This window comes from Dermacentor andersoni, chromosome 5 (assembly GCF_023375885.2).
Source record: "Dermacentor andersoni chromosome 5, qqDerAnde1_hic_scaffold, whole genome shotgun sequence".
NCBI lineage: Eukaryota > Metazoa > Arthropoda > Arachnida > Ixodida > Ixodidae > Dermacentor > Dermacentor andersoni.
The window spans coordinates 8,239,669-8,259,668 of record NC_092818.1 but is presented as its reverse complement, the minus strand read 5'-3'; the positions used below and the strand labels follow the sequence as shown (position 1 = coordinate 8,259,668).

Here is a 20,000-nt window from a genome sequence, read left to right as displayed (position 1 = left end):
CTGACATATGGGGCAGAGACATGGAGACTGAAAAAGAAGCTTGAGAACTAGTTAAGAACCGCGCAAGGAGCGATAGAAGGAAGATTCCTAGGCATAAGTTAAAATCAGAAAGAGAGCGGTTTGGATCAGAGAGCAAACGGGTATAGACGATGTTCTAATTGACATGAAGAGGAAGAAATGGAGCTGGGTAGGTCATGTAATGCGCCGGTTAGATAATCGTGGGACCATTAGGGTTACAGAATGGGCACCAAGAGAAGGAAAGCGCAATCGAGGATGACAAAAGACTAGGTGGAGCTATGAAATGAGGAAATTTGCGGGTGGTAGTTTGAATCGGTCGGCGCAAGACAGGGGTAATTGGAGATCGCAGTTCCTGCAGTGGACATAAAACAACCTCATGGTGATGGTGATGATGATGACGATGATTTATGAGAAAAACATATCTATAACAGTAGCAACACTTCAGTGAAGAAAGTACTAGTGACATTGCAAAAGTTCTCCGTTGTACGGCAGTGCACTGCTAGGCGCTGCCCTCGGAGTGGCTACTTCCTCTGGCATGTCGAAGACGGTCACGGCTGATGGCGGCAGGCCGGCGCGTCGACGGCTTCGACGAAGCTGCGGCAGTGGCGGTTCCGTTGTTCTGAGCGGTATCCCGCACCTGCACCACTTTGTTACGTGTGAAGGCCGTTTATAACCCTTACGGCTGAAGGGCACCGTTTACTTTAGGTCGCGAAGGTGAGCGCAAGAGCGGCCAGCTGGTTGATCAACTCAGCGTCGTTCTCCTCTTCTTTGCCCCACTCGGGAACGCAAGCACGTTCACCGGTCTTCGTTTTCTTCATGCGTAACAATATTAAGTGGTTATTATAGAACAATCTGTGGTGAATTTCTGTGGCCAAGCAGAGTTACAATGAATATGCGCCATTTTGTGTAGAACAGTAACCTTATAATCAAAAACCAGTGTAAAACTTTAAAACTCGCAAAATGTGCATAAATATATAACATGCACTGGAAACTCTTCATCTATGTATGTCTACATAAGATACAGGGTTTTATCAATAAGGCCACATACACTGTAAAAAATTTCCGTAATTATACGGAGGATTTCCGTCATTATACGGAGAACTGTAGGGTAAAAATACGGAAACTATGTCATATTTCAAAAATACGGCAAAATCTGCCGTTAATATACGGAAAGTGCTCTCCGTTTTCAGCTTTACGGACATTTTCACTGTAATCATATGTACGGCTATACACTGTTTTGGACCAAACAGACAGAATTCCGTATTTTTGTTATGCGAACATCCCTATTGTGAGAAAACTTAAGCTGTCTGAATGAGCGCTCGTACTCGTAAAGTTTCAGCCAACAATATTTTATTGAACACGCAAACTGTACGCATTATGAAGATGCGTACAAAATGTGAGAGCTAGCCTTCTACCAAAAGCTGCAATAACAGATCGTATTAATATATATACGCATCTTCTATTGTGGTCGCAGTTTGCCGCGCATATGGGCCTCGCTGATCATATGCGCAAATATGTGCCTGTTCTCGCAATGTTCTCAAATTAAGCGCTTTGTAGTTAATAGTTGTAGTTTAAGTGAACGAAGAGCCGTGGACATACGTGCATACGTAAACAAGCTTGCAGCATTCAGGTGCTGGTGCACTGGGAATGACATTGGTGCTCTGTATACGCCAACAATTGTGTGCACTCTAAATCAGTACCGAAACGCAGGGAGTGGTATAATGACCGTAACGCCATTTACATTTTGAAACAAATGGTCTCGAAGGGGGCTGGCGGCCTATAGATCCAAGTACAACGGTCGGATGAAATTTTCGAATGCGGCAAGCAATTAACCCAAGTGTCAAAGGGGATTGCTGAACTGCAATGTAGTTGGTTTAACTCATTCCCCTAATATTTACAAAATATCTCGTCTCTGACAATAACTGTCCATTCATTGAGACAAATCGATTACGCATAATCTTCACTGTTCATGTGTTAGTTCTTGCGATAAGATGTAATCGCAAACATTTGGCGCTTCATCTTGAACCAAGACCGGTAAGCGCGCTCCTTCTTGTACGGTAGAATAAAGAACGCGAACATGCACCGACATGTGTGTAAACTACTGGAAGGTGACTGAAGATGAAGGACCTATTACCGTGCTAGTACTGTGTGTACTGTCAAAAAGAAGAAAAAAATAATACGGAAAGAAAGAATGCCCAGTGCCGAGATGTAACGATTCAAGCTAGAATGCAACACCATTAGTTCCATGTGCTTTATATATGGGTAATGTTATGACACAACTCATTATTTACCCGTTCATTACATGCACCAACCAGCCCAAATTATCGCTATACTAGAGATTATGGACGCATCGCAGTGCATTGTTTTGCACTTCATTGCAGCACAGGGGTTAGCTATCCCCAGTAGCGAACGCTTTGGTTGACCTCCCTGCCTTTCTGCTTCTTGCATTCTCTCTCCCTTTGTATAAAACGCACTAACTTGTGGGAGAGAAAGTGTTCTCCTCTTTTAGAATTCAATTAATTGTCAAGCAATTATATTGCAGTTCCAGTAACTGTATCGACCGGGTCCCGGTCGAAGAAACCAACAGCAGGCGTTTCAAGACAACAGCGAACTGTTATGTTTATTGCGCTGGGCATTTTATACCAGAGCGAGGGAAAGGGGGTAGTGGAAATAGAGGGCAAGGAAAGGCACGTGTCGTTCCAGCGTGCCAAGATAGCTTGTGCTCGTTGAACTGATACGATACAGTAACTAGAGCACAAATGCGAAAACGAAACCGATTCTGTTATCCGCGCTCACAGAGTGCGGCACCAGGGGGCAGCGCGCGCTGCGCGTCCGTTAGGAGTGGCAGACGGAGCTGCACATGTGTAGTCAGCCGGAATTTTTCGTGTCGTGTTGTAAAAGTTGTTCATTTGCCGTAAATATCTCTTGATTTGTACTCAAGAGTGAAGCAAGACTCCAAGGAAGAGAGATTGACGCATCGGGAGCGAAGAACAGAAACGATGGATGGTTACGCTGCTTGGGTCTCGGCACGTTCGAATTGGCAAAGTTCCGAATTTGTCGCTGTGTTTTGTATGCTTGTGCGCTCGTCATTTGCCGTCATCGCGCGGAGATATTTGCGCTGGATGTCTTTCACTTCGTGTACAAAACTCTGCACGCTGCGGCATCGAAGGAGTTGTCCTGTGTTTGGGTGCACGTATGCGCTTGGACACGGATATATCCTGCTTGCCCTCAACGGGTGTTCAACAGTCTACGCGCACTCGTAACTTGCTCATGAGGTAAGCCCATTTTAATCTTATTTGGTTTGCATAACGTAGGTGTTAAAGTGATGTGCGGTAAGCCGGTGTCGCGAACAGAAATATTGTTTCAAAAGACCACTATGCAACTTCTTAGGGCAAAACTGACGCATGAATGGGGAAAGGGATCACCCTATCTTTTCAGATCAATTCCAGTCGTAGCGCGATCGGCTCGATCGCAATTTCCGTGAGGTACTTCTAACCTTTTGCTCACTCGCGTTAAAAGCGTAGAATAAAACTGCGTTCAGTTGCGCACTTGTATTGACGCTTGTATTGGCTTGAGAGCATACTGTATCCGATACAAGAACTTCTGTTAAAATACGGAAATAAACGTTCGAGGCAATAGCAGTCGCTCACTACCTGTGGTCGTTACTTTCTTGCTTGGGTGCACGTTTTAATTGTGACCAGAAAAAAAAAAGTTCTTTCCTCTGGCTGCTCTGCTGTGTTTCCTCGGTGCAACTTTTTGCAGTGCAGCAAGACGTGTTGCTTCGAATGATGTCTGGGCAGTCAAGGCATTCGTGTCAGTAAGCAAGCAGTAAACGGGGTATCAGTGCGAAAAAAATTGGACATACAAGAGAAGCGAATGGTATCATCATTGACTCTTTTATTTTACGAATAATTCAGTTGTATTACTAAAGCGGAGAGTGAATATGCATGAAAGTCAGATTGTATTGATACTCAGCAATAACAAGGTAACTTATCATTACTAATCAATCCTTTTCTTTTACTGAAAGGCAAGTTGCTGTTGTGCTGGAGCTGAGAAGAGGTCTGCTGCCTGCAATGGGTCCATCTCTCTCAAGTTATCGCAGTATTGTAGCTCTCAAAGTGAGTGGATCTTTTTTTTTCTCTTAGCTATTTGCCACCTGAATCATGACTGCCACCTGCCACCTGAATCAAGCTGTGTAGGTGATCTTTGTTAGTGACATTGGAGTGCTGGTGGACAAGCACTCCTTTATGATTGCAATGCATATGACAGAGTGTAGCTGTGGCAGTATGCGAAGGTGTTAATCTATAAGCCAAATTAGGTTCTGTGAGGTAATATGTTAATATATTGATGACATTGGATTGTGGTCTAGCAGGCAAAAATGCTAAACAAGGAGAAGTAATTTTAATTTGCACTTGGTAAGATGTGCAAGCAATTCAGGCTGTTACACATGAAATGGAACATTTGTAGATGTCTTCTACAATGCTGCAGTCCTGAATAGCTTCAGAGTTTAGTGATACCACTATAATTTCTCTGTAAAGCATGCAGCACAGTTTAGCATTGGGGGAGGCTGGCATCAACAGGCGTCTACTTACTTAGTTAGTTAAATGGGGTTTAATGGCGCAAAAGCGGCTAAGGCTATGCTGCTCCAAACATGAGGTGTTTTAAAATCCAGTTAATGAAGGAAAAGGCTTTGTTAATAATCTATATTTTATGTAAAAATCCAGTGTCGTCTAGAAATTTACAAACGTCACATAATGGGACTAGCGGATCATCACCTAAAATTAGAGCAGGGTGTAAAGGTATCTGTAGTTGATATAATTTGTGCAAAAGTGTTCGTCTGTGTGTTTCAGTCTGCGTACATGTGAGTAATATGTGCATAACTGTTTGTGGCTGTTGACATTTCTCGCATGTTGGTGTGTCTTCTTTCGTAAGTAAGTAATTGTGTGTGAGGTGTGTGTGCCCAATGCGTAGTCGGCATAAAACTACATTGATGAACCGCTCCTGATGGTACCATGACTTCCACTCGCTAACTATGGGTTTCGTGAGATGTAGTTTGTTGTCAGCACAGTGGTCCCATTCACGTTGCCATTTCGCCGTTAAGGCTTTTCTAATCGCGCGGATGCTATCTTTGTATGGAAGTGTTGTGTTTGTTATCTCTTTGTTCGCTGTCATCGATGCATATCCATCGGCGCTTCGTTACTCGGTATCCCAACATGACTTGGTACCCAGCAGAAGTGGCCTGATCTCCCATATTTGTTAAGTGCGACCATGTTTAGTATGTCCCCTAACAGGGGTTCACACTCAGATTTTAGGTTTAGAGCCTTCAGTGTACTTAACGAATCAGTGTAAATGACTGTGTTTTTGTGCTTGCCAGCGATAATCTTTTTCACTACAACCCATAAAGCGTAAACTTCAGCAGTGAAAACAGAGGCATGTTTTGGTAGACGAATACTTCTTTCCCATTTTTCTGTTACGGACCCTACACCCACGTGTTGTTTTGTTTTGGACCCATCAGTGTAGAATTGCATGTGATTTTGATATTGGTCCTGAAGAGCACGGAATTCTTGTATAATGTGGTCGTGAGGAGTGTCTCTTTTCCTTAAATGTGTTAATGTCCAGTCGCACAACTGCGTGAAATCGTACCACGGGGCCAACCGTTCTGGTTTCTTGGCAACCTGGAGGACTTCGTGGGGAATTTCATAATCCCGACACTATTGCTCATGCTGCAGTACAAGTGGCCTAAACATGTTTGGTTTATTTCTGTAGTGTAAGCGTGAGTTGCACTGTGTGACGATGTTGTAGCATATGTGTTGCGGTGATGACTTGAATTCTCAGTACGTAAGGAAATGTGAGGAATGCTCTGCGCTGCTGTAATGAGGGTTCGTTACATTCAACATATAAACTTTGAATAGGTGACGTCTACTTACTGTGAAGTTCAAATGAGGTGTTACTGTTAGGGTGACTATATATAATTTATGGTTTAATTCTAATCTTGTATGAGGCAGACATAGTTTACCCACTTCGTTAAACAATAGAGATGTAATATCTATGTATACAAGTATTACCCATTCATTTATGCCATTTGGACAATGGCAGAAATGCATGGGCAATACTTGTGTACATAGACATTACATCACTATTGTTTAACCAAGTGGTGCCCCTGCATGCTAAATTTTACAGGGCTATTATTAAGTAATGTCAACTTTTGTTGTAACATTAAGGCACCTTTTATATTATTACAGATTACCACCATTGTGTACCATCATAGTGTGATATTTACACTAAATGTATTTGACTTTGCTATAAAACCCTGCACAGTGGTGCATCATGAAATTTTTTTCCATAGTTTCTGGCCTCAGAATGCACTTCACGTTATATTCTTGTTTGCAACAAAACTATAATGCAGGTTTCTCTCCTTATATTTTGTGGCACTTCAAGCTGCGGCGAGCTAAACCACTGGGCAGCAATACTGGAATCGCTACTGCGTGTGGAGCTGTCTTCAAACACACACAAGGAATACATAATTGCTTTTTTAGTGCAAAACAATGGACACAGGAAAGACGACAGAACAAGGCGCTACTCTCAACTGACATCACTTTATTGCGTCCCTCCTTTGTAGACAGCAGAATCTAGAAGAACATGCGCTGTGAACACCATGTGCAGGAACCACCAACATCTGTTCACAAGAGCACACTCATAGGACAGAATCCAAAAAAACCATATTGAGCACTGTACAAGGGTAAAGAAAGCACACTAATGCACTGTGACCCCAATTACTGTATGAAGAAAGCTTCCGATAACTCTCTGGCGGTGGTATCACGGCTCTTTTTCAAAATCGTAGTATCACGAAACATTGCGAACATAAGCGATCCATACCAACAGGCACAGGTTCCCATTTGGCTCAACATTGTAAAATATGGAAGTGCAAAGCCATGTTTCGTAATACTATGATTTTGAAAAAGTGCTGTGATACCACCGCCCGAGAGTTATCGGAAGCTTTTTTCATACAGTCATTGGGGTCACAGTGCATTAGTGTGCCTTCTTTAACCTTGTGCGGTGCTCAATATGGTTTTTTGGATCCCGTCGCATGAGTGCGCTCTTGTGATCGGTTGTTGGTGGTCCCTGCACATGGTGCTCACTGCACATGTTCTTCTAGATTCTACTATCTATAAAGGAGTGACGCAATAAAGTGATGTCAGTTGAGAGTAGCGCCTTGTGCTGGTCGTCTTTCTTGTGTCCATTGTTTTGCGCTAAACAAAGTATTCATGGATTCGCACCAACTAGCCCGCCAATGCATTGTGTTGAACGCAAAGAAATGCTGCTTTGCCTTCTTTGACTGTGTTGCGGGCACTTCTGAAGTACTGTCTGTCCAATAACCTTGGTGGCATGGAAGTGCCGTCCACTTCTATGCGTTCCTTTCTGTTTCATTGTGGCATCACATCACATTATATTCATAATGTGTATGTACTTTTTCTAAGAGACCCATATTTCTATCCTTGTGTTATATTTGCTGTCGCATTATTTATGTGCAAATGACCAGTGCTCCAAGTTCCATTTTATCGCAAAGTAAACTACTGGTACCTAAACAGTTCTGTATATCAGAAAACCAAAGCCGTACTGCCGAACACTATCAAGCAGCAGCCTTAGTACAGTGTTAAGTAGTCAGATTTTATTGGTTATACAGAGGCGCACAGTGTACCTCTTTATTGCTGAACAATTAAGCTGTGTGAAAACTGAGCATTTATGTAGCTTCAACCACATGCTATTGGCCATTGTTCCTGCCCTCAGCAAATGTGGAAGATTATCATGGCATTTCTTTTTCTAACTCTTTTTCCTTATTACAGTGGGATTACTGCATGTGTAAGTAAGAAACGGATCACATAGGCAATCAAAAGCCAACAATGTGTAAACTTGGAACATTGATTGTACAGTTTGATGACCCAGAATAAGTAGAAATACACCATAAATGATTGATGATTAACTTTTACTTGACACAGGGCTAGAGCATACAGTAAGCATACTGTATGCTCATACGGTGTCACATCAATTTAAATTTTAGTGTAGCTTTACAGTGTACGCTTCTATTGTTGCATTCTGTCAGAGGGATGGTAATGTTTCGCGTGTCTAGCAACTAGACTGTCTATATACAGTAGTAAAAATGTGCGAACTGTATTCTTTAATGATTTGATAGAATGTGTAGAACAATAAAGCCATACAATCAACGCACAGTGATGTGACTTTCTCTGCACATGTTGCAGGTTCGAAAAACTATGGTGGAAGCTGTTGCCAAGGTTCCGACCAGAAAAGACAGCCAGTATAAAAGGGTCCACACCACTGATCTCTACTACAGGTCACGGACAGCTCATCGAGCACCCTCGACTGAAGCCAACCTTGTCCCGGAAGTTGGTGCTTCACAACTTTGCGGCAGCACTTAGTTTGCACGGGTGTGTGGCATTTCTTCCCCTAACATGCCTGCCTGATGTGCCATAAACTACCCAAGCAGTGTTTCGAGGTGTCCAGAATTTTTCCATTGCAGTGTCTACAGTGTAGCTAACATAAGTGGCGTGCAATGGAAACACTGGTAAATGAGAAAAAACTTGATGTAAGAGAACACTATCGTATACGGGTTCAGATTGTCATAAAAGTGCTTACCAGACATGTAGAGACCTCCTAAAATGTGAAAAACCACAAAGTTTTTCGGCAGCAATATTATCTGATCGCACGCACTAGTTAGTCCACCATATGCACTGCTTCCAGGACAAGCGCCTGCATGACACCGCATTTCCACTGGCTTCACCTGCATCCGGTGCAGTGTGCTGCATCCAGCAAAACATTAGAAATCACTGGTGCAGTGTTTTCTGTCCCCTTCCTCGACGCCTACTGAACACATGGTAAACTGTTTCCAAAGCAAAAAAACAGAGGGAAAGGGCTCTGAACACATTGCATTTTAAAGTGGCTGGTACTGGGTAACGCAAGTACTGTGGCATAGCAGATTTGCACCAGGCAACCTGTGCGTCCAAAAAGGCTGCTGTTTACTTGCAAATGGCCAACGTATTGTGATCATGTTGAAGTTCTTTTTTTATTCTCATCGCTTATTTGGCTAGTGGAGACAGCTTTCACAACTGGAGAAGAAGCCTTGGAAGCATGAAACACTTCACAAAACCAGCTTCAATATATCGTGTCTGCATCACAATTTCATGGCTGCATGAGTGAACCCTCTGGTTAACATGTAAGAGTGTTCATGATGTTTGCCATGCATTATCCACTTTATTTACAGGTCAACCCTATCTTGAGATTTAAGCTGATGTTGCGTTTAGAGAAATTATGGTCGAGAGCCACCTTTTGAGAATACAGATTGAGCTCGACAGATTAAACGCCAGAACAAGTCGTTGAGGATTTCAGATCAAGAATCTTCAAAGGCCAGTTAATTTAGTGGTGTTAATATTCTGCTCAAAGTTGTTGACTGTTACGTTCGTATGGTGCCCAAGCATTGCGGTAACAACTTCACTTGGAGTACATAGCAAGGGTGTATTCGACGTAAGCTGCTGGCTTTTTTCTGTGTTTTCAAAAACTGGTTTCTTGTTCAGTTCAAATTTTCAAATTTTGCATTGTTTATTAGGTGTTGTGTTCTGTTTCCTTTTCCTGCAGCTTCTTAGTTAAACATCTGAATAGTGAACACAACTTGACCTTTTGCTTGATTTTCTAGATTACTGCCCTCGATGCAAAACAATTTCACTTCAAAACTGCTTGTACCGTACTGAAAGAATAACTTGAAGCAGCCATAGCCACCAATAACACGCAAGAGATGATTATGAAAATTGTAATATTGTTTTTTGATCTACAGGGTGTCTTAACTATCGTGCACCAAGATTTAGAAATATGTGAATGCGAGGTAACTAGACAAAATGAAGGTAATGTTGTTTGCCGTCGCTTGGAGATACTCTGATTATATTTTGCATTCTGCCTAATTACATAATTCTTAATTAGTTAATAAATATCTCAAATAAATAAATGAAATGTGTCAATGAAAAGTTGTAGAGCAATATGAAAGCCTCCTTATACACTTTTTTGTTACTGTTACTCATTGTGTGCTACATAAAAGTGTTTTTCCAAGGAATAAGGCAGCGAATACACATAAAGTGTCTTGAGTGGCCAGTCATGTGTCAGTTTTGTGGTGCAAAGCCACGAATACACCTTAAATGGGTTCTTTTAAGAAAAAGACTTGGCTCAGAAAATTATCCTTCTTTATGCAGCCTGTGGAGACAAGGTTTCTTAGACATGGCCATGGCCCTCAAGGAAGATGCCGAGGCCACAGGCAGTTCCTCCAGTGACCGTGAAAAGGTCCCCTGGAGCACAAGTCTAATTTGGCACCCCTACCTTTCTCCTGCAGCTTTTCTGTCTACTTAGCTAACCAGGTGGGTCAATGATGGCAAAGGGAAAAAAGAATCAACAGCTTCAAACGTAGAACTTGCTCAAGCTCAACGCGTTTTTGGTGTGAAGTTTTTCCCTTATCATTTATCAAAAAACGGGTAATAAGTATATGATATGGTCTTCATACGGACACCTCTTTCCCACAGAGAATTAGCAGTAAAAAAAGCAGCTTATGAAGGCTTGAATATTAGCTAGGATGATGTGGCATAGATAGGATAATGATTATGAATGTTTCTGGTAAAGGTAGTGGTAGTAGAGTGAATAATCAGTTTATATATAGATTAAAAGACATTTCGTTCCAATGCCAGAATTTTAAATCATCCCAAATAATTCTTGCGTTTGATAGTCTATGCGCATTGAGTGACAGTGCTTCTTGATGCTTGCTTCTTGCTGACATCATTCTTATGCTGCATAATTCACCTGTTTAAATTCCCTATTTCTCCCATTCAAGCAACTTTACATTCATCATAACATACCTTGTAGATGAGTTCCAGAAACTTGCTGATGAGATTAGGGGGCGGCGTGCACCCCAGGCTGAGATATGCATTCAAGAGCCTAATATCTTGCAAATGTTAGAAATACTCCTGCTAAGCAAGTTCTTGGTGTCATACAAGGTTATTTGCGAGTATGAATTTGCCTAAATTTAGAAAACAGTCAATCTAAAACATGTCAAGCAATATCGCTGACAGTACACACACATTCCAACGGAACTAAATACAAATAAATATAGCACCAAATGCAGAATCATTGGCATGATGCCATTCTTTCAGTGGAATAAAATCTGTCCTGCGTTGTAAATCTGGAATCCTTTATAATCCAGACTACTAAATGCCTCATGAGGGTTGTGACGTAAAATATGCATGTATTTATTCCTCGTTGTTTTACTTTAAGACCCGATAATGCTTAAACAGCAGTGAAAGAACTGAGATCACGGTACTTAATACGTTATATTGCTCCAGAAATCCGTTTTTCTGCCGATCGCAGCATTTGACACTACCAATTTTTGACAGAAAATGTGAGACAGAAGGCACATAACACTTAAGGTGGTGCGATTCACTTTGATTGTTTGGGAACAAAACTCATAATGTACATGTTGTGGCCCTATGTGTCATTGCCTTTGAACAACAAAAAGGTAGGGGGTTTGCGTTTTGCAGAACTGCATGGAAGTTTTTACTGTGTGCAATTAAAATTAGAAACCTTCACAGCTGATACTAAATGCATTCTCCACAGCTTTAGGTTATACAGGTGCACTACTTTACACAGAACACACTCTTTTACCTCATCACTGCCCACACTCTTAGGCAAAGTTACACCCTTTAGAGTGCCCCTTCTGCCACACAACGATAATCGTCATCTGCCTTGTTGCGTTGCCTTTCTTTAACGCTGCGAGCCCTGTACTTTCGAGTAACGAACGGCATTCGCGTTATCAGCATGATAGCATTCCCGAAAGGAAAGTAGCGGGTGTGGCGTTTTAAAGAAAGGAAACACATCAAGGCAGATAATGATTATTGTTGTGTGGCAGAAGGGGCACTCCAAAGGGTGTAACTGCCTAAGAGTGCAGGTGGTGATTCAGATTCTTCAAAGGTGTTTCATTGTATGGGATGGCACATCGCTCTTCACTTATTTGCTGAATATTGCATTCCAATTGTGTCATATCAGATGAATCCATTAGAGAGCTTTAACTTGCCCTAAATTTATTACAGCTCTGTACTGGTAAACTGGCAGCAGCTTGCAGTGCTTGTGGAAAAACAATTGTAACCGCCATATTATATGCAACTGCTAGTGCACAGGCATTTGCAGCAGCAATGGTTAGGGTACACTTTTTTCTTCTGTTCTGGGGTATGCATCCTCCACGAGAAAGTAGTTTTTTTTGTCTTCCTCTTCTACCACATTGGAATGTAAAATGGGGTGTAATTTGTAGGGTATACTCTTGAATAAACTTCATGAGCATTTATTCTTGTCTGTGCCACAGATCATTGTTGCTACCACTATAAAAGCAGTTTACAGCACCCGTAGGGAACAATCTGTGAATCTTTAATGAACAGTAAGGATAATGAATAATCGAAGAATTTTTAGTAATTTTCAACAAATTTAGCACTCTTTGCTTTCCACTGTGGTGTTTTTCAAACCGTAATGGCACAAGGTTTGTCTGCAGGATGTCATTTTGTGTGAATGAGTGCACTTGTGTGCATAACACCTCATCGTCAACATTCTGCTGCACAGTATGTCATTAGCTTTCGTATGCATTGATCACTATCGGCTTCTCCTTTGTTAGTTGAAATGTAGCATTTATGTAAAGCACATTTGATGTTCTAACAAAAAGCATTGTGCCCTGTTATCTTCTAATTCTCCTACTTGAAGCCTAGTGCTATATTAGCATGGTTGACACCATGAGAGTGAGTGTGGTGTATAATTGTGTCTGGTGGGGTGGGGGGTGTACATTAACTTAAGCAACTTTTCCAGACGACTTGAATCAATATTGTGGAATGCTGTTTTTTTTTTTTTTTTTCAATCACTGTTACCAAGTTTCAGTTTGGTTGTGGCAACAAGTTTAATGTAGTTCGCTAGCACTCCTGCCAACACATGTAATGTGCAGGCATCTGTGTTGAAAAAAAGACCAGCTAATGGTTTGCGAGGAGCTAAGGTCCATTTAGACCAGTAAATTTTGAGCTTACACCGGTGGAAATAACTGGTGAATGAAAGCACACCCAGGAGAACTGACCATAATATTTTCTTTCAATGTAATAATGATGAAGCTTTGAACTGCATATCAACTGACTTGTTTAAAAAATGACCCATTTCCTTGTTCAAGTAAGACAAAGGTTCCACAGGAAGACAGAAACTTGAGGCCGTCAACAGCAGCATGATTATAAACAGCGCTCGACGTTTTGCAATCTTGCACCTGGTTATCATATTGTCCATCCCATTTTTTTCCACAGGCTGTTCTTTACTGTTTTATGGTCATACCCAGTTTAATTTTAATGTCCCTATTTTTTAATATTTCGTTAATATATCTTTTCTTCATCGGCTTTTAACAAAATATGTATTCGTAATGTGCCTTCATTTACCATTTACAGTGATCTTAACCAGATGCATCTTGATACAAAATTTATTTTTCTTAATTCTTCGTTTTCCTTTTCCAAAAGTGCGAACTGTTTATCTTGATACCTATTTTGTCTTCTCGGAAGATTAGGTCTACTGGAATAATGACTGCTTACATGTGTACATCATTTTCTGTTTTGGTCACCCCTACTCTTTGCAAGAACTGACAGTAGTGCTCATACCCGCTCCATCACAATCACCACTGCTAAGCACACCCTTCCTCCTTTATTTTGACCTATTATATGCACCAGTTTCTTCTCCCCCAATGAGGCTAGGGGCCACTGAGCTATGCACAATCCAAAACAACACAGCCAAGGAAAACATTTGCTACCCTAATGACGAGCACCTATGTCGAAATGTTGGCTATAGCAACATCCCTTGTTCCAACAATGTTGGTCTACTTACATGTTTTTCTAACACAGAAGTTACTGCTTTGTCGTGTTCTGTCATTATACTTTTTGCCGCTTTCTTTAGGATGGATATTCACGAATACTATTTGTTTCTCCTAACAGCAGCAAGTTTATCCTTGCAAGCATTTTGGGTCAAGAACAACTTTCACCAGGAAGAAGTGCAAGACGAGTGATTGAAGAAAATAAAGTTGCTTCTGTGATCTAAGAACTTGAGGACTGAAATGTTGCACCGTTGTGTATATATGCTATGCAGTGCATTCATATCACAAAGTGCAATGTGTTTTATCTCTGCAGCCATGTCAGTGTGTTGACAAGACAGTTTTCTCAATGGTGACCTGCTGCTTTGTCTATGAGCTGCCTTCATGACATTAGCATTAAAGGCGATGTACTATCGTGGACAAAAGTACCCTGGAAGTGCGAGCGTTGACCAAATTGCATTTCTGTTCCAAGACCGCTGAAAACAGTGGGTCACGTATGCACATTCCGAATGCAGATGGTAGCACGGCTGATCCCAGCAAATAGTGCACCATAAAATTCGGTCGACTCTCGCACGTCCTGGGCAATTTTGTCCCCGATGGCACATTCTTCGAACAATGGATATGCTCTGCAAGATGAAATACGGGAAGCACCTGTACTTTAACGGAAATAGTACAGATTTAGCATACGGAGTCTTTCGTTTTCTGAATACGGCAAGCACCTGTATTTTAACGGTTATAGTACAAATTCAGCATACAGTGTGTTCCGTTTTCTGAATACGAGAAGCACCGTACTTTAACGGATATAGTACAGATTCAGAATACAGAGTCTTCCGTTTTGTAGATACAGAAGCACTCGTATATTGTATTACGGTCTCTCTTTTACAGTTGTCCGTTCTACGGAAATGACCGTTCTTAATTTACGGAAGAGTGTTCGGTCACAAATTACCAGCAAATTTTCTGTAAAGTAAGGAAATTTTTTTTACAGTGTAAAGGATGCATAAAGGTGGGACAGATGAAGGAAATATCAAAGCAGTGGCCAAATTTCAACAAATAGAATGCGTAAAGGACGTTAGCATAAAGCGTGGGAAGTTCGCAGTAAAATTGAGTATGAAGAACCACTGAGATATATGGAATAAAGTAAATGGGATGGGAGAGTGTTGAGGCATGAGTACAGGAAAAACATTGATTTACTGTTAGGTAAAAGAACTAGGAAGTTGCTAGCAAGTATATGGCCTGTAGGGTGGGCCACCCAGCACCAAAGAACGTCACGCAGAATGTCTCATGCAGAAATAATCTCATGGATGGCGGCAATGGAAAAGAAACCTGCCATGCGTAATCACTTAAGAGGAAAAAAACGAAATCAGGAAAGAAACAATTTATGATAACTCAAAAGTAATGGGCTTCATTACTTTCCGAAGCGAGATCAGGGTGCCTTAAAACACGCACCTATAAAGCGAGATATAAGAAGGAAGAAGAAGCATGGGCTTGCTGCGGTAAAGCTAGGGAAACTACGGAGCATGTTTTATTAGAATGTGAAGACGTCTGCCCAGCTGTCGATTTAGGCACCAGTGGCCTCCTTGAAGCTCTTGGTTTCAGCGAAAGCAGTGGAAAAGTAAACTTGTCCGAAATAGGGATTAGTATGAGGCGATTGGAGGATTGGTGAAAGAAAAGTAGGGAAACGACAAAAAACGGAGACGTACAAAACCACAGTTCGCAATAGGGGATCAGAAAATTTGGTTTTGGGAGTTCATAGTTTTTTTTTCTTGTTTAACTTAGGTAGGACATTAAGCAGTATAATAACAAGAACATGGTATTGCAACCCACCGACCCGTTCCAACGGGGACGCTCATAACATCCATCCATCCATCCATCCATCCATCCATCCATCCATCCATCCATCCATCCATCCAGAAAAGCTGCATATGCTCCCAGGAAGATGAAAGGGATCAGATTTGGCGAAGCAAAAAATATCGTGGCAATTTGAATAAAGAAATCAATTGACCCTGCAACTACGTCCACATCTGTTCGTTCCTTTCCGTGTCTGTGTTCTACTATTGCTGCTGCTGCAATCCTCGAAGAATCAACCAACTAGCACAGTTAAGCACCCTTTTGGCACGTAAAGAACTTGTGCTAAAATTCATTTCTACACTCTACAGTGCGGCTTCTCTGGCGAGGATTGCAAGCTGCTGTAACACGTGCGAAAGCGTAGTTGGCGACCGGCTGCGCAAGCCGTTGCGCGAAACATTTATTCCGTGAAAATTGTGATCAGCAATGACTGATTGCTTATGTACACGTGCCTCTGTGTGTTGCTTAGCTGTCTCATCAGAGAGTCGTGCGCAGAGGACTCACCACGTGAAGACGCCGCCCTCCCTCCCCCCCCCCCTCCTCCGCCTGCAGCAACGTTTAAAAGGAGGATTCACTGATGCTGAGTATCTTCACTTGGGCAGCAGCAGAAGGGCAGAAAGGACTCGTCCTGGAGTTCATTTCTACACTTTACAGGTGTGTGAATATCATCACTTTCCTATAGTTCTACCGTAAATTTTACAATTAGCTGTGCCCTGCTTTGTTGCCCTCTAACTTGTAGCTATGAGTACGACACAATATTATTGCGTTCTATAACATCCCTTAACTTGAGAATATTGGTCAAGAACTAGTTCATACATCATGAAATAACGTTCCAAGAGAAAGCAATGCAAACATTGCCGTCAAAATCTTTACTGAAAAGCTCGAATATGTAATCATGATTTTCCTCCAATTAACCCCTACCCATCTAAAGAATTGAGGAAGCCGTGGATCAGACAAGACCTGCCGCACAATATTAGCGTAAATAATGTAATGTACGATGTATATTTAGCCTATCGCGAACTATACCTATTTCGCACCTTTAAACGTTTCCTACTCTCCTAAATAAAGAAGTCCAAGGGGTCAGGCAAAACTACATTGATACATTTTTGTGGACTCATCTGATAATTCCGCTTACACTTGAAACAAATATAATAAAGTGTTAGGAACGCCCAACTGTAGTAGCGTAATCACAGACCATACAATCAATGACAGTGGCAGCCAGTTATCTAATACGTTTAACAATTATCTCGTGAACGTATTTTTTTGTTGAAACATCTCATGGTCCTATGTCATACACCAAGGACAAATGCCCAAGTAATATGTCTTAATGCCTACTGCTGAAAACTGTGTCTATAAGAAAGCATTGGAGCTTAAATATGGTGACTGCTGTGATTATTTTGATTTTCAGGTCAAACCAAATAAATACATTGCCGAAAGAATCAAACACCGACTTTATGATCTCACTAAGCTTCGTTTGTCAACAGAAATTTTCCCCTAATATTACAGACTGCATTTTGTTCGAAAATAGAGATAAAAAATATTTTAGCAAAGTACAGGTCCATATGAATTTTGCGCGCATTTGCGAATATCACAGAAAAAATGATTCAGTCAGAGTTAGGAGAACTTATTTAGAAACGACCTACTATGGTGACGCACAATGCGGCGTTAGAGATAGACGATGTACTGAACTTTGACTACTTGACCAGAAAGGATTTGTTTCAAGTTGCATAGAATGTAAATAATTAGCGTTTGGCGTCTTCGTTGATTTCATCAAGGTTCTCGATTTTCGGAATGGAAGCTTGCTTTTACAAAAGCTAGATTTATACGATGTGCGCAGAGTCGCCTTGCATATTTTTAGCTAGTCTCTAAGCGACAGCAAGCAATATGTAGATATATATAATGTTGCTTCTAATATGAAATCAAACTCTCTGTTTTCCTCAGAGCAGTGGCATAGGCCTTTTATCTTTATACATAAATGGTATTCTAAGCTAGATTATTCATCAAAATTTATCGTTGATGCTGATGATTCGAGTGTATTTTTTTTTCACACGAAGGCAGTGACCGCGTAATTCAAAAAATAAATCACATATTACAGAAGTTATATGACTGAGCCTGCTCGATATCGCTAGTAAATAATGCAGAAGAAGAACGAATAGGCCAATTTTTCGAGCAAAACGCAAACAAGTGGGTTGAGCTTCTCTCTATCCTAATAGTAACAGTATCCAAATTGTCGACCATGCTAAGCCACGCTAAAATATAGGCGTCATGTGTTCAAGTAACATTTTATGCGACACACAAGTAGAAAAGGTAGTAACTGAAACCGCAGCTATACTTGGTATAATTTATCGCATCCATTGTCTGCTCCCGCTGAAAACAATACCTATTATTTTTCTTTATTTATGTCTTTTCTATGCATACTATTGTTTTCTAGTATCCGTTTACACAACGCAAACATGGATAAGCTTACAAGACCACAAAATGGACTTCTGAACATATTTGGTAAAACGATTCTAATGATTCTGTTATAGACATGCAATGAAAATATAACTTAATAGGTGTGCGGAATATTAACAATCACAACATTGTTAAGGTGATAAAAAAGTCCCAATTTCTCCCGAAGGGCGAAGCATCCATTGCAATAGCAAATTAGTAGACAGCTATACGAAGCAAGGATGGTAGTTTTATCGGCCGTATCCACTTCTAAAGATTCGTTTATTAACTAAGTAAACAAGCCCGGTTTCATGCACGCCAACGTAAACATAAACACATCTCGCTCGATGACTGCGGAAACTGGCTGTCAAAACGCTGGAGTGAAGAAGCGCGGCAGCGTCCGAGCGAGCGAATTGACCTTCGTGCATATCTCGCCTCAACGCGAACGAAACATCGAAACCACAGCGCATGCGAAGCTATCCGCACTACGCGCACTCTGCAAAATTGCAGATAGCTTTGAAGATTAGGCCCGCGCGAGCGCACACTTATTACACGTCGCAGATCACATTGAAGTTAGGGCGCCCACATGGCCGCGCCGCAAGGAGCGGCCGAAGCAAAAGAACGCCCCCTCCCTTGCCTCACCCCCGTGTATCGCGCGCGAAACAAAAGCGCGCGCTTCCGCACCGCCTTCTTCGCTCGCACACGCTAGATTGACGCGCAGAACGCGGCTCACCTTCCCAAGCTTTCACTCGCACCTACAGCATAAGGCGCGCGGTAATGATTTTATCGCCCTTGGACCGTATAAGTAATCTCACAGCGGCGGCAGAAAGGCGCTTCGAGTGTGCAAATAATTTGTGCCGCAAGTCAGGGAACAACTATCCACAAACGACGTCATGCTACAACACAAAGAACAAGTATTGGAAAGGAAGACTAGTGACTCGAGAGTCATAATGAGACTAGATGTCAGCAAAGCATTTGACAACGTGAAACACAAAGCGATCCTGTCACACCTCAATCACCTAAATGTAGGAAGCAAGCTATACAACTGTATCAAAAGCTTCCTCACGGACCGAACGGTGAACATAGAAATTGGAGGCACAATAAGAGAAAACATTAAGTTAGGCAACAAGGCAACACCGCAGGGATTGGTGCTATCCCCTACCCTTTTTAACGTTGCAATGATCGGGCTACCAGAGAGACTCAGAAAGCTAGAGGGCCTCTCCCAAACTCTCAACGCTGACGACCTCACCCGTAGGGTCGACAGAGGCGGGACCAATGGCCAAATAGAAGACACCCTACAAAGGGCAATCTGGGAAACGGAAAGCTATCTGAGACCCATAGGGCTAAAATGCTCACCGGAGAAATCGGAGATGCTAATCATGAGTAAGCAGAAGGTCAATATCCAGCTCCTGGTCAACAACAGCCCGGGCCCAAGGGTGGACAAGATCAGGATACTGGGTATGTGGATACAAGAAAATGGGAGAAACACCAAAACGATAAACAGACTAGAAGCCACGACCAACCAAACTTGCAGGCTTCTCAAGAGGATAGTAAACGAAAATGCGGGGTGAAGGAGGCGAACCTACTTAGGCTTGTCCACTCTTTCATCATTAGCTCAACCACCTACGCTTTCTCCTACTTAAAGACAACTAAAGCAGAGAGAGACAACGTAGACATCCTCATCAGTAAAGGTGTCAGAACAGCCCTAGGTTTACCACCGCGCACATCAACCCAGACGATCCTCAACCTAGGAGCGTCAAACACCCTAGAGGAAATGTGCGAGGCG

At 41.8% G+C, this 20,000-nt stretch overlaps 1 long non-coding RNA gene across 1 annotated transcript; it reads left to right on the top strand.

The window, feature by feature from the left end:
* The first annotated feature begins 2,028 nt into the window (after window positions 1-2,028).
* LOC140218443 (uncharacterized) lies at window positions 2,029-14,169 on the top strand. Its single transcript, XR_011894696.1, has 5 exons — window positions 2,029-3,293; window positions 4,046-4,136; window positions 8,277-8,462; window positions 10,272-10,433; window positions 14,064-14,169. It is a non-coding gene; the product is annotated as an uncharacterized lncRNA (long non-coding RNA).
* Window positions 14,170-20,000: the final 5,831 nt, after the last annotated feature.